Here is a 14,076-nt window from a genome sequence, read left to right as displayed (position 1 = left end):
ATAGAGAGCTATTTCCGCTAAAGGAAGGAATCCCTCAATGTCTGAAGTTTCCTGAATTATTCATTTTGTGTGTGTCCCTGTAACAGGGCACTGGCCCTTTAAGGGAAGCTATAGGCTGTGCGCAGCCCCTCCTCCTACTTAACATGGCACAAGGGAATTGTGGGAGCTGTAGTTTCCAGAGAGATCCTGGAGATTGTAGGCTGCAGCAAGGCATGCTGGGAAGGAATGCTAGGGATATAAGGAGCAGACTGGGCAGTAGAAGGATAGTTGAAGTGGGAAGAAGCAGTGGTGTGAGCTCCTAGTGTCTGCATCAAGCTGGCTGTGGATCCCTGAACAAAGGTTGGTGGAGGAGGGCTGGAAGAGAGGGGGGAAAGGAAGAAACCCTGACAAGGTAAGTGGATCAGTAAAATCAAGCTGCTTGGGGGTGCTGCAGAAGGGGTGAATTTTGGAAGTGGAAGGACATGATCTGGGATGAAAGAAGCAGGGACCTGGTGTGTGCCCCCACTCCTACTTAGGGGCCTCTGACAGGACCTAAGGGGAATGGGGGAGAAGCTTCTCTTTCCCTTTCTGCCTCAAGGGGGCAGACCTTGAGCAAGCCCAGTGTAGCTCTGGGGTGGGAAAGGGCTGTCTGTTGATCGTTTCCATTAGTAGTGGATCTACTGGGTGCAGGGTGCTCCCAACTGGGAGCAGGAAATGTGGTTAAAAATGAAACCTGCATAGAGTGGGGTATGTGGGGGGGGAGGAATGAACTGAACTCCCTGAAGGCTCATTTTGAGTTCTGAGTAGATGCATTGTGCATTCACCCCACCTCCATAGTAGCCCCAGGGGAAATATCCAGCACCATGGGGTGCATATGTGTGATCTCAAAGGTTAGAAGGAGTGTTCTGCCTTTGGGGTACAGATGGTCACTGGCAGATTCACTCTCATGATGCAGTGTCTGTAACTGGCTGTTGGAGTGATCTGTTAGGGAAGTGGCTTGGAATTACCCCTAGCTCTGCTCCTGCAGTTCAATGCAGGTGAGTTTCTCTTATGATAAACCCAGTGGCTGTTTATGGGGTGGTGGTGGTTGTTGTTGCTCCTATGATTCCCTTGCTCTAAACACAATGGCCCTTGCAATGGCTACCACTGCTAGACACTTCATCCTGACTTTTTTAATCCTATCTGGTCTTTGAAACAGCATCTTGCTGCTTTTTGGAGCTCATGCAAATATCATTATCTCTTCCTTTCATCCCCTCCCCATGTGATGTCCCTGTCAGTGAATACCCTGCAAGATGATACTTCCTATAAGTGCATCTGCTGCTAATCCTCCTCTGTCTTTTACATCTTAATGGTAAAAGGGAAGAAATACTTTTTTCCAGTGTAAGTTGGCTGCATAATAAACCTGTTGACTGGCTGGAAAAAAAAATGTCCTTATTTCTGATTGCCGAGCCCTGAGCAGTGCTCTCCTGGAGTTATGAATCTGTTGGTTACTAAAGCTTTGGAGTGATTATCTCAACTAAATGGGCTTTTTTCCCCTCCAGTTGAGTCTCTCATTTACTTCTTAACTCTCCCAATCTAAATAAAAACAATTGGAGGAACAAAAGTCCTTGCTCCAGAATCACAAAGGTATTGAGAGTGCAGGTTTCAATACTCCAGTAGCTTGTTGCACTCTGTAATAGGAGCATGAGCTCTGGTGTCCTGTAAAATTTCCAAATTAGGCAGCTACATTTGGCCTGTGTCCACTACTCCTGCTGCTGCATTTGAATGCAGTGGGCCTTACTCATCTGTCATGCTGGTGTAAGTCAGTGGTGATTCTATTGAACCCAGTACACTTACAGTGATTGGGCACAATAAAAGAAACTGAGGGAAGAATTGTGACTAGGAATAGTGTTGCTATGAACTGTTTTAATGGCTACTGTCTTCCACACCAGTGGTGGCTGCATTTTAATGGTGGGTTATACACTGCTGGTGGGTTTGATTTCAGAAAGATGCTGCATGATCATATAGAAATACACACCTATTTCCAGAAAGCTCGTTCAGGTGAACAGTGTAGATGTTACGAAGTGGACCTTGCTGCTCCACAGTTAAGGTTGAGATGAGCATTGTTTTGGGGGTTTAACTCCCCCCCCCCCCCCACACACACACACACACCTCAAACTACTCTAAAGTTAACATGTGAAGTTGGATTGTCTTAAACTGTTCTGCATAATCAGGGCTTGGAACAAGGTTAGTGGTGTAAATGACTGAATGAGCTAGTGCCCATCACCCACTACTACATGGGGTGAGCAATATTTAAACAGTTATTAAGGATTTGATCTAGTTCTACAAACTGATGCGCACCTGGGATCTGCACTAGAAGAAGTGACTGGTGCACATGCTATGAGACTGCTGCTTTGTTTGGCACTAAATGTTCCCCGGTAGTATCTCATTGCAGGGGAAGAGAAAATTGAATTTCATGAGACCTGCTGGAAATTGACTAGTTTAACTTTTTATTGTTGAGTGAAATGAAGAAAGTAAAAGTAAGTGGTAGGAAGTAAATCGCATTTGGAAAATTCTTTTCCATTTTAGTAATCTCCAATGTAATATTAGTAAGAGTGAGGAAATTAGTTTTTAACCTGAGTATTTCTCTCTCAGGCTCCAGCCTGGAAACACTTAAGCATGTGGTCAACATAGACTAAAGTTAAACATGCAGTTACCTGTTTGCAGGGTTGGGGCCTATGTCTACAAAGGTCATTGGAATGCTTTCATGTGAAAGGAACTAGGGGTGTGCACAAGAATAAATATTTGGCTGCTTTTGGAGGGGCACTTTCTGGGGCCCTCTGCAGCCGGAGGAGCTGCCTCTCCGTTCTCTCCACCTGTGGAGCTCGCTCTCTCCCAGCAGCAAGAGGCGCTGGATCTTCCCCTGCAGCCCCAGGGCTGGAGGAGCTGTCCTTTCCAGCCCGGGGCCAGAGGAGCTCACTCTCTGTCCCAGCCCTGGTGGAGTTCTGTGCCCCTGCTGATTTTGTGGCGGTGACCCTGCTTGCCCCCACTTGCACACACCCTGCTAATAATAAACCATTCTGCTGAAGCTGGAACACGTGGACTAGGAGTATCTGAAGAGAAAATTGAGTAACTTGATTTGGTCCAATATATCTGACCATCTTGGGCCAAGCTCTTCAAAGTGCTTCCAGATGCCTTAAAACCTTGAGGTTTGACCAGCTAACATGCTGGCTGCTCCACACCAAGCAGGCAATTGCCTACCTTCTGTGAAGCTATGGCTACGCTATGCGGCTTTTAGCGACACAGCTGTGCCACACAGTGTAGCTGCTGTTTGTCAGCCCTGCCAGCTGGGCATAGCCGAATTTTGTACTAAATAGGTGTGCTGGACATGCCCCAAACTTGTGTGTTCTCTCCTGCCTCCTTGCCCCAGAAAGGCTTAAGTACTAACCTCCAAGGTTCCTGGTCTGCCTTAAATCGTAGGCCTCTTTCCCCACCCCTGCCTTTCTTCTGGGTCAGCCAGTCCAGTCACTGACACCCTTTTAAGCAGCTTAGTTTGTGAGCAGACCTTTCAGATTGTTCTCCCCCGCCTCTTGAGGCAGCTTTTATGACTGAAAAATATTTCTTGATGTCTCTGAGATGGCAGCTTGTTTCTCTAGGTTCGAGTGGTGCTTTAATCTGGCTATTGATCCTCTTTGAATCGTCGCATGAACAAGGGAAACGTGTGTGGCAAGAGAGGGCCATTGAGCCAAGCAGACTCAACTGGGCCTGCCTCTTGGGGTTTGCTTTGCTGGTCCCCCGTCCCCTCCAAAGAGATACTTAGGAGTAGGACTGTTCCCCCTGAACACAATCGGCAGCCATCCTGGCTGCCTCCACAGTGATTACACCACGCTCCCACCATTCACAACGTCAAGACGACTGCAGGGGTGGTACTTGGAGCCTTGTGTTCCAAAACACAAGCCCTGATGCTTGTGCTTCATTGGCAGGTCTCCTCCAGCTGTTCTGCCGTCCAGCCCAGGTCAATGGGAGCGTGTGCATCCTGGTGCGTGTGCAACAATGTTTTTTGAGGCCAGGGCTTGCTGATGTGTCAGATGCATGGGGAAGGGGAGACAACCCAGGCAATGCAAAGTTCTCCCAACTGCCTGTGACTCCCAGGGTTTGCTCAGGCAGCTGAGGAGAAGTGTGATTGGAATGCTAAAACTATATTGTGTTCCACCTAGGGGAGCAACATACCTGACCTGAGCTGGTAACAATCATACCTGGCAGTGCATTGAAGTATCTTAAAGAAGGATCTCTTGTGTACCTCTCCACAAGGGAAGCGCTCTAGCCAGGCCAAATCAGCTGTGGAAGCCTGACCTGCTAGTAGCAAGCCCACAGCCTAGCATGGACAAGGAGTACATGACAATTACCTAGGCATCCTTGTGCCATGGTATGCCAGCTACACTGGCTGCAGGACATAGGTTGGTATAGGATCCCTGATGGCAGTTCTTTGCCATCTGGAGATCATCCCATAACCTGATCCACTGGGTTTTGGGTCCAAAGATGGGGCAGGATCTGGCTGAGTATATCCCATTTCTATGTGCCTTCCAATTCACCTAGGTTGTGAGGGCTGATGTTCAGACATTAGCATATTACTGTGGGATATCCGGGTGTGAAGTCACATCCATGTATAGGATCCATAGTCCCTGGTCATGTGACCTGCTCTTTCACATCATGACGATTCACTGGCTCAATCAGCCAGGAGCAAACTGTGGCAGCCATACAAGGCAGGGAGGCTATCTAGCAAGCTGGCTCCAAATTGCTGGGCAGTTGTAAAAGCACTACTGGCTAGGAAAGGACTGCAGTGAGGCTGATGTGTAAGAACCAGGCCCACTTAACTAATGATGGGCTGGGAGCTCATGGAGTGCAGATGCTAGTCATCTGGAGGGGTTATTAGCAGTTTGCCAACTTCTGGAGCATGCAGCTGTGTGAGTTGCTGTGGATTGCAAAGTGGAATGAGCGGGTGAACTTTAGCTTTTGCAATCCCTGGAAAGCAAAGGGAGAATTGCATGTGAGACCTGGAGCATAGCAAAGGCAGCAAGGTGCTAATAGCACTCTACCTGTTACACCTGAGACTCTGTGGTCTACGAAGGTGGTAGGTATCCCCATTTTCCAGATGGGTAAACTGCAGCACTGGGAGGAAAAGTGAGTTATCCAAGGTCCTGTAGCAAGCCTGTGCCAGAATCCAGATCTCATGATTGCCTTGCTCTGACCACAAGCTCATATTGCCTCCCTTTCTAATTGCTCTTGGTGGATGTGTGATGGAGGTAGAGAGTTATGACCATACCCCTTTCCTGGTTATCAACAGGACTATTGCTGGCCCAGTTCTGCAATCATGAGTAAAAGTACAACAGCTGCAGTGTCAGATCCCGTATGGGTCACTTGCATGCTTTGCAGGATGGTACCGAAAGAAGATGCTTGGATGAGAGGGTTTGGAACTGAACTATCCATTGTCTCTGGATCCATTTAAACCAGTTCTCTGATGCTTGAGCATTTAGAGCTAAACAACTAGGCCTGTTAGCTGGAGCAGCAATGCACTCAAACCTCTTCCATGGTCCAGCCACTAGAGGACTTCCCAACCCCCACACTTTGCTAATCCGAATGAATAATTCAAAGATGGGTCTAGGTTGACTATGAAGGTTCATTATCTTTAAGGATATGTCTGACCAACCTGGGCTGGGTTTATAACTATTCCATACCAAGGATACTCTGCCTCGCTTGGGTTTCCATACAGCTCTAGTTAGGAAACCGAACACTGACCCTTCTCAATTAGTCTTGAGGGCCGAAGTGTCCCTTGCAATGATCTCCTTCTAGTAAAATCTCCTATTTCTGCTTCCCAAATATCCCTGCCTGAGAGTGGAGGGAGTAGCACTGCTCATGAGGGTCTTCTGGCAAGCTTTGTTGCCCGAGGAACCTATTGCTTGGAGGCTGTGGAGTGGGGAAACTGCCTCTCAAGGATGGGTTCTTGTCCTGAGTCTCAGATGTCTGGATTGTTGAACATAACTGCTGTTCTCCATGCCATTAACTACTGCCAATCAGGGTCAGGAGCAAGAGCATGAGGCTGCTAAGAAGAAGGATGAATCTTTTTTCTTTAAAAGCGGGAGGTGTCTCTCAAATAGATTTCCAATTTCCCAGCCACCTGCTTAACAGACTTCTTGCTTTTATAATTACTTTTAGGCACTTGTAAGATCTGGTTTCCAGGCAACTTTCCTCTTGCCAATCTGTTTTCTCTGACTTTAAGTGTTGGAACAACATCATCCAGATTCTTAAGGCAGAGGGTTTTTTGGTTGTTTTTTTTTTGGGGGGGGGGGAGGGGGGCGGTGTTGTAGCCATTTTTCTTCCCTTAACTCTGCTGGGTAAACGTGACGCTGTACCAGCATTTCAAGACCAGGTCTTGGGTGACAAGGTGTAGCTATTAGCATGGCACACAGCCAGATCCCAGCATCCATAAATCACCTTAGTTTCATTGTCTCTCCTGGAGCTAGGCCAGTTTATACTGGCTGAGAAGTTTGCCCCAAGTACTTACAGCCTCCCATCTGAAAGGACAAAGTGGGCAGAACTAACTGAGCTAACTTGGGGAGATCTGACTGACTTCCTGCACAGTGAGGGAGCTCTCCATAGGATCTTCCCTATGGGAAGGCAGGTAGCATGCTGGCTACTAACCCTTGGGGTTTGAGCCAGGAGCGGGGCAGGGCTAGTCTGCCAGGGATTCAGTAGAAGGTGAATGTATGGAAACCTGGATGAAAACGCTCTACTGATGTAAATGGAGATGGGGCAGTTTATACCAGCTGAGTCTGGCCCACTGTGGTCCAGTTCTGACATGCTGAGGCCACAAGTCAAACAACACGCATGCTTAAAGTCACCCTCTTTACTCAGTAAAACAGGTAGGCACAGGCCAAAGTCCCACTGAAGACCACAGACTTCCACCAAATGCATCCGATGAAGTGAGCTGTAGCTCACAAAAGCTTATGCTCAAATAAATTTTAGTCGCTAAGGTGCCACAAGTACTCCTTTTCTTTTTTTAGACTTAAGCATGTGCTTTGCTGAGTCGGGGCCTGGTTGTGGAACCCTTACTTTATCCTACAGATGAGCACTTGCTCCTACAAGCAGGCCAGCTTATTCCAAGGGGGCTGCTTTGTGCAAGCACACTCCAGCATGCATGATGGCTGTTCAACTGGGTCCTTCCAGCTGTGCTGATAGGATGCAATGCTGAGCAGCTGATCCAGATGGAGAGCCCCCCAAAGTGGTGTGTGGCAACACCTCACTCCTCCAGGGCCTGCATCCTAAAGAATGGGAAGAGCAGAATGGCAAACTCTCAACACTGGAGAAGGAACACATCCCAGGCTGGGCCCTATATTTCTATACAGTGCTCTTTGGCAGAGTCATTTTGGATTGGGCGTAAACTTCAGGCAAAGGCTAGTGGAGAGGTTCTGGCTCTGATCAAACCAGTTCAGCTCCTGTGTCATCTTGGAAGCCTTATGTTCCCAGCTCCTTAGCACACTTTTTAATGGCACCTGCTGAAAGGGCTTCTCTGGATCTTGTGCAGAGCTGGAACTCAAGCTGCAGTCTCTGGATTTTTTTTTTTTTTTTTTTTTTTTTTTTTTTTTTTTTTTTTGAAAGTCAGGGATGGTTGAGTTTGGCCAGATCTAAAGTGAAGGACCATCTGCAAAATTCTGATCTGGATTCAAGCTGAGTTCTCAGTGTCTGAAATTGGGATTGTGGTTTGAACCATCACTTGTTGAGTCAAAATTCTAGGAGCCAGATTTGCATCATGTAATCCAGCCCTTGGGAGGGGCTGCACATACAGGCACCAGCACTGCATAAGGAGCAGGTTAGGGACTGAACTGTGACTCAGGCTTTACATTTGGTTCTTGCTTCCCCTCTCCTCACAAAGGAAGGAAGCTGGGCCAGTTTTCCTGGTGTAGGTCACTTGTTCAGCGGTACTGGCTTCCATGCGGGTTGGCAGAACCAACCCTTTTCCCTTGTATGCCCACTCCCTGCCCACCTGTGTAGAAGGGAGTAGCCACCTGCTGACTGCTGCTCTCCTTGCCACACAGGCTCTGCCAATGTGGGTAGCTCTTGCGGGGAGGAAGGGGGCACGTGCATACCCAGCTTCACGCTCAAGCCCATAGTGACTCTGAGTTGCTGCCAGAGCATCAGAATGGCCTCAGCTCAGAGCCGCGAGGTCACTTGACATTCCCTGAAACAGTGGTGGGGTTTTTATGGCCCTGCAGGGGACTGTATGAAGCTGTCTTCCTCAGACAAAGGAGGATTGGGAGGGAAAGAACGATGGAAAGAATGCACTAATTTACAGAGCAGGGTGATCTGTGAGTTATCATGCAAACTATGCAGGCAAGTCGCTGGGCTCTAAAAGGTTAGACATCAACACGGGTTCAGTGACTGACCTCATTGTTAAAGTGTAATTTTAATTAACTCTTGCTTGACTGTTCACAACCTGGAGAAATTCAGAGATCCATGTGGGTCACACATCTAAAGATTTGGCTGGCCCATATTGCTCGCCTGACAGTTCATTGCAGTGGCCTTTGCTCCCCATCTCACTCCCACCCCACCCCTGGGCTGACGGCTGTCATTAGTGGTCACAATTAGGCTTTCAATCAATAGCCTAACTCTCCTATTTGAAATCATTAGGGACACTAGATCTGAACATTGGCTTTTGCTAACAATTTCTAAAAGTTGGTTAATATGGCGGGACCTGCTCCATGGAGGCAATGGGGAATTAGATTTAGAACTGGCCTTCAGTGGACATGACATCAGTTTAATGACCAAGTTTCTTCCATTCTCCCAACTAACTTAAATAGATGGGGACAGACTATGGGGAGGGAGCAGATGCAAGGTGATAAGCACTGTACAGTAAGACCTAGGTTGTGGGCTTTTTAATGGCTAGTGATTTTGGGGAGCGCAACTTGATACTGCTTGTTTTTTTTTTAAAGGGGCCTGATTTCATCTAACTGAATGGTTGCATGGCACTTCCTGGCCTCTCTAAGGTGTCTTGTCTTCGCTGAACGTTCTAGTTGTCTCATAACATGGCTGCTTGGCATCACAGGCTTGAATTCCAGCATCAGCTTGGCATCCTTCTGGAGAGCCCATGTCTAAGGCAGGTGAGACTCTATTGTAAGCAGGCCTGTTGGAGGAGCCTCAAAGCCTGGTGGTCAGAGTCTCTTAGAGGTGCTGAGCACCTGCAGCTCTCTTACTAAACTCACTGGGAATTGTGAGTGCTCAGCACCTCTGGAAGCCAGGTCACAAATTCCTACCAGACCAGAGTAAAGGCTGGGTCCCGGGATGCTTGCATTGTCATTGGCTTTGCACAATAGCAGGAAGGGAATTTCTCCTCTTTCCCCCCCCCCCCCCCCAATATGCTGGCCACCTTCAGGCTGCTGTCCACTCCCAGAATTGGCTGCATTTCAGTGGAGCTGCTCTGTGTAGAAAAGGCCAAATACTTTGTGCTGGATGCAGTCTGGCCATGTCCTGGCTATCCTGGCATTTGAGAGCAGCTGGGATGCTAATTGTTCCCTCCACCCTACTCTGGAATTGTGTTCTCTGCTTGGTCCAAACAAGGCTGAGTTTGAGTTGCTCAAGTTCAGGGCTGAGGGGTTGGGCAGGCCTCATTCTGCTGTGACTTGGTATGACCCTGCTCAGATCTAGAATCTGAGTTTGGGGTGTCTTTTGTTTTTGTTTCACACTTTTTGGGTCTGTAACTCCATGGTTACCATGGGAACACTTGGATTTAAAAAAATGAATTTTTTAGATCCTGGGGAGAATTTTTTCCCCACTTTTGGCTCCCCAAGTCATGTGACCCATTTTACTGAACATGTCCCTCTCTAGAGATCACAACACAGGGTCGGCAATTGACAAGCTTGTTCCCTTTCTCAATGACTTGTCAATTCTTGAGTCAGCTGCTGAGTGCAGAATGGAGTCCAAGTCACCAATTGCTCCAGATGGTGTGTAACCATCACTCTTCCGGAATACACCTTGTGAACCTAGGATCTTGTCCGTAAATCTAGCGGTGAAATAACCCCTTTCACACCCTCTGTATCCAAACAGTGATACACTTCTCTCATCACTTATTTAAGGGGGATTGTTTTACTGAGGTTTTTTGCCTGCACATGACTAATTCGGGGGGTGGGGGGCGGTGAGATGAGGAATGAGCAGTGCATTGTGACTTGCAGCGGAGTTCTGGTTCTGAGCTGGAAGAATGGGTGTAGTTTGGGGCCCCATGTTGGGACTTGGGAGACCTGGGTTTGATTCCTGCAACTGCCATACCAATTTATTTTAGGGTATACTTTTTTTAATGCCATTCTGACTACTGGACTTCGTTGCCCCTTTGAGGAGGCAGGGGTGAGTATATAGAAGAGAGAAAATCTGAGGGGCTTCATGGTTTGACCCTTTAAATAAAAGGCAGCAGACCAGAGCCCACAGCAGATGTAACCTGAAGTCGCAGAGCTACAGTAACTGACCTCAGCTGAGGACCTTGTGCAGCGTGGTTCTTATAAGCATGTCCAGTCTCAGATACCAGCCAACTTGTTCTCTCATATAAAGCTCTAGCTAATCCTGAACATGACTCTCAAATTTCTGTTTTCTTCCCCTCTTCCCCCCCCCCACACCCTCCCATTTTAACAAAGTCAATGTGGTTACCCTCAACTTCTCATTTCATCTTGGAATGGTTTCCTTTGAGACAAATGAACCAGTTCCCCCCCATTGTAATTCAGGTGTGGGTGGGAAAAGGAATATTTTGGGGTTCCTCTGTGAACACTGGTTGGTTGGTGTGTGCTTTTTCCTTTAAGAAAGCGTCTTTAAAACACAAGCACCAGACTTTCAGCTGGTGGAAAGTGGCATAACTCCACTGGAATAATGGGGATACACTGATTTAATCCAGCTGAGTCTTTGGCTTTACAGAGTTTTAAGTACCCTCCCACTATTCCTATGTGGAATGAGATCTAATTGTCTCATTGCATCTTCATAAAATGACTTCATCTCTTGTCAGTCTCTCCTTTTTTCCCCCCCCCACCTCCAGTAAGGGATAATTCACTTCTTCCGGCCCCCATGCCTGGACTCCATGGTGATGGACACCATAGAAGTGGGGAGAACAAAGTTGTAGTGCAACATAATACGCAATCATCAGAAACCTCAACGGGAAAAGCATTTGCCTTATAAAGAAACTTTACATTTTATTGTAAAAAGAGCTTATCCACTAATCTTGCAGGCTCCCCATGTAAAGCATCAAATCTGGATTTGAAGGATTGATTCTAAATCCCCTTCCCACTACACATAGCAGTAGTAAGTCTCAAGCCTGAGCCACCTGCTTCCGTACTCTCCAGGATGTGAGATGTTAAAGGGTGGGGAATGGGCTTTTATGGGGGACACCTGAGGTGAAGATCCCAATCTGCTACAAAAGTTCCTGCTGGTGCTGACCATGCCCTGGAGCTGTCAGGTAAACTCTCCCCTACCTTTCAGACCTCCCTCAACCCCAGTAGGTTCAAGTTTTGACCACCCCAAGCCACCTAATGGGATTGCTTTCCTTGAAGCACACCCATGAATTTTTCCACTTGCTAGTTCCTTCAATGGCAGCCTCTTACTATCATTTCTCTTATCACACCACCTACCAGCCCAGATTAGGACACCATTATGTTAAGTGCCACACGTTCCAAGTAAAACAATGGCCCTGCCTCAAAGAGCTTGCCATCTAAATACCCAAAGAGTGGGCAAAGGCAGTACCATTATCCCCATTTGACAGATATGGGGGACTGAAGCTCAAAGGTTTAGGGAGTGAGTGGCACAGCCAGAAACAGAACTTGGATCTGCTGGGTCCCAGTCCACTGCCTTCCTCTCTTGTGAAGAGAGCAAGGGGCAACTTCTCCAGTTCTTGGACTGAATTCCTCTTTTGGCTTCTCTGTGGCCTGTTAAAGTCTGTGAAGGCTGGAAATCCTCCAAAGGCCAGATGGGAGGACCATTACAGTACTCTGGTCTGACCTTCTGCATAACTCCAGCAAGGTTCTCTGGCCTGTAAGTTCTGCATCAAGCCCACTGCTAATTAGATCCAGTCTTGATGTGAGGGTCCCTAGCTAGATTTTTCTAATGGCTAATTACCACCAATATCCCATATCAGTAACTTGTAGAGGTGCTTGTGGTGCAAAGACGAGGCCATCTTTCCAGAAAAGGGAAAAGTAGCAGGAGTTTGAAAACTAATGGGGTATGTGATTTTTTTTTTTTTTGTTTCACTGTCTCATCAGTGATAAAGATAAGAGGCGTTATTGCATTATTAGCGTTGGCTGACTCTAGAGTCTGAAGTTGTGGTTGGGTTAATTTAAAACACTGATGGTGAATCCGCTGCTGGAACAAATCACGTGAAATGTGATTTGCTTTTCAATTACCCAGGCGCTGCTTTCACTGTCTAGTGCTGTACATCCTGAGTGGTGCAACAGACATGTCATTCATTAAGCTCCTCTGGCTTCTGTAGAAGGCTCCCAAGAACACCAATATCCCATGCTAATGCTCATCGCTGCAATATGTCAATTCTGGCCCTGAACAGATAGCTGGTTGGCAAGCAGAGCTTTCCATTGGCTGGATGACTCGGAGCTGTAGTCCATCAAACTGAGCAATTTCCAATCTACTTCAGAGCAATAGAGGAAACAGGATTCCTAATCTGCAAACAGTTGGTCTTAAGTGTCCAGTGATTATGGCTTTGGCATGGGGATGAGCATAACTAATTGGCTGGGTATTTACAGGAAGGCTGCTTTTCAGTAGTAGCTGAATATAATGAAGGCTTTCAAACCCAGATGACTGCATGTCTCCAAAGTTTGATACTGGGTTATGGAGCCTTTCCAGTGCTTGTCCTGCCTCTGACCTCCTATGTCAACACAGGCAGGTCTGTGTCCCTTCATGCAACCCAGCCCACTTTCAGCCTTGTAACACAGGCTAAGGTAATGCACTGAAGTATCATGTCTTGCATCTAAATGTTCCTCACTTGTATTCCTATCTCAAGCTTTTGCATAGCAGAAGCTTAATTTCAGTTGTCTTAAGCCTTCTGTACATTAGGCCTGTCATTAAAATACCTTCTGTTTGCAGATTAGTGGGAGTTGTGTGCATAAGGACCTCATTCTTGGTTATGCAGCACGCATGTTTCAGCAACATGCAGTGAGCAGATGTTTCAGGCTAAGGAAATTCCATATGGCCCATAGCAGTGTGTTCAGCCATGCATCATGGCTCTTTGAGGCAAGGGCTTTCCTGGTATCATGCCCAACACAATGGGGCCCTGAACCATGACTGGGGTTCACAGGTGCTAATGCAACAGAAATTGGCTTCTATTTTGTTCTTGAGCAGAAAACCAGGCTTGAAATGAAAACGCCTCTTTGAGGAGCTAGATCAGCCTCTTTCTAGACACTTGGTCAGTTGGGATGTGTAAATCGACCTGGCCATTTCCTGATTTGTGAGGGGCATTTCAGATGCTTGTCCATGTGCCAGGGTGGTAAAAGGGCTAAAACACAGACCTGCAACTGTCACATGCAGACATCACTGCTAAGGGAGCAGCTAGAAAAATGGATTCCAGTCCAACCTCAAAAGAGCACCTTTTTGGAGCAGTGACTTTTTTCTACCATTCCAGAACCTGCTGAGAGCCAGAAACAAGGGCTAAGCGCATCCTGTATTGGAAAGACTCCAGACTCAAAACCATTCTCTAGTGGCAGTTAGGAGACAGATTGCTGGAGGCTTCAGAGTAGCAGCCGTGTTAGTCTGTATTCGCAAAAAGAAAAGGAGTACTTGTGGCACCTTAGAGACTAACAAATTTATTAGAGCATAAGCTTTCGTGAGCTACAGCTCACTGCATCGGATGCTGGAGGCTGTGGCTCTGATCCAGTGTTAAAATGACTATCTTCACACTAGTTTTACCTTCCCAAACCAATGTGTTCCTGCATTTATTTCCCTAGGCAGGATGGAGAGTTCTGTTCACCAAGGGCTGAATAATACCTTCGTTTTGGGAATCTATGATCTAATGATCCCTGCATGAGACATCACAATCTCTGCATGGGCACCCACAAATAGCAGAGTGCAGCTGCTGGGCACGTTGCC

At 47.2% G+C, this 14,076-nt stretch overlaps 1 long non-coding RNA gene across 1 annotated transcript; it reads left to right on the top strand.

Annotated features, from left to right (window-relative positions):
- Positions 1-230: 230 nt before the first annotated feature.
- On the top strand, positions 231-13,732 carry LOC122458261. Its single transcript, XR_006278212.1, has 3 exons — positions 231-339; positions 11,216-11,443; positions 12,388-13,732. It is a non-coding gene; the product is annotated as an uncharacterized LOC122458261 (long non-coding RNA).
- Positions 13,733-14,076: the final 344 nt, after the last annotated feature.

Source organism: Dermochelys coriacea, chromosome 19 (assembly GCF_009764565.3).
Source record: "Dermochelys coriacea isolate rDerCor1 chromosome 19, rDerCor1.pri.v4, whole genome shotgun sequence".
In the NCBI taxonomy this organism is placed as follows: Eukaryota; Metazoa; Chordata; order Testudines; family Dermochelyidae; genus Dermochelys; species Dermochelys coriacea.
This window is presented reverse-complemented; position numbering and strand designations above follow the sequence as displayed.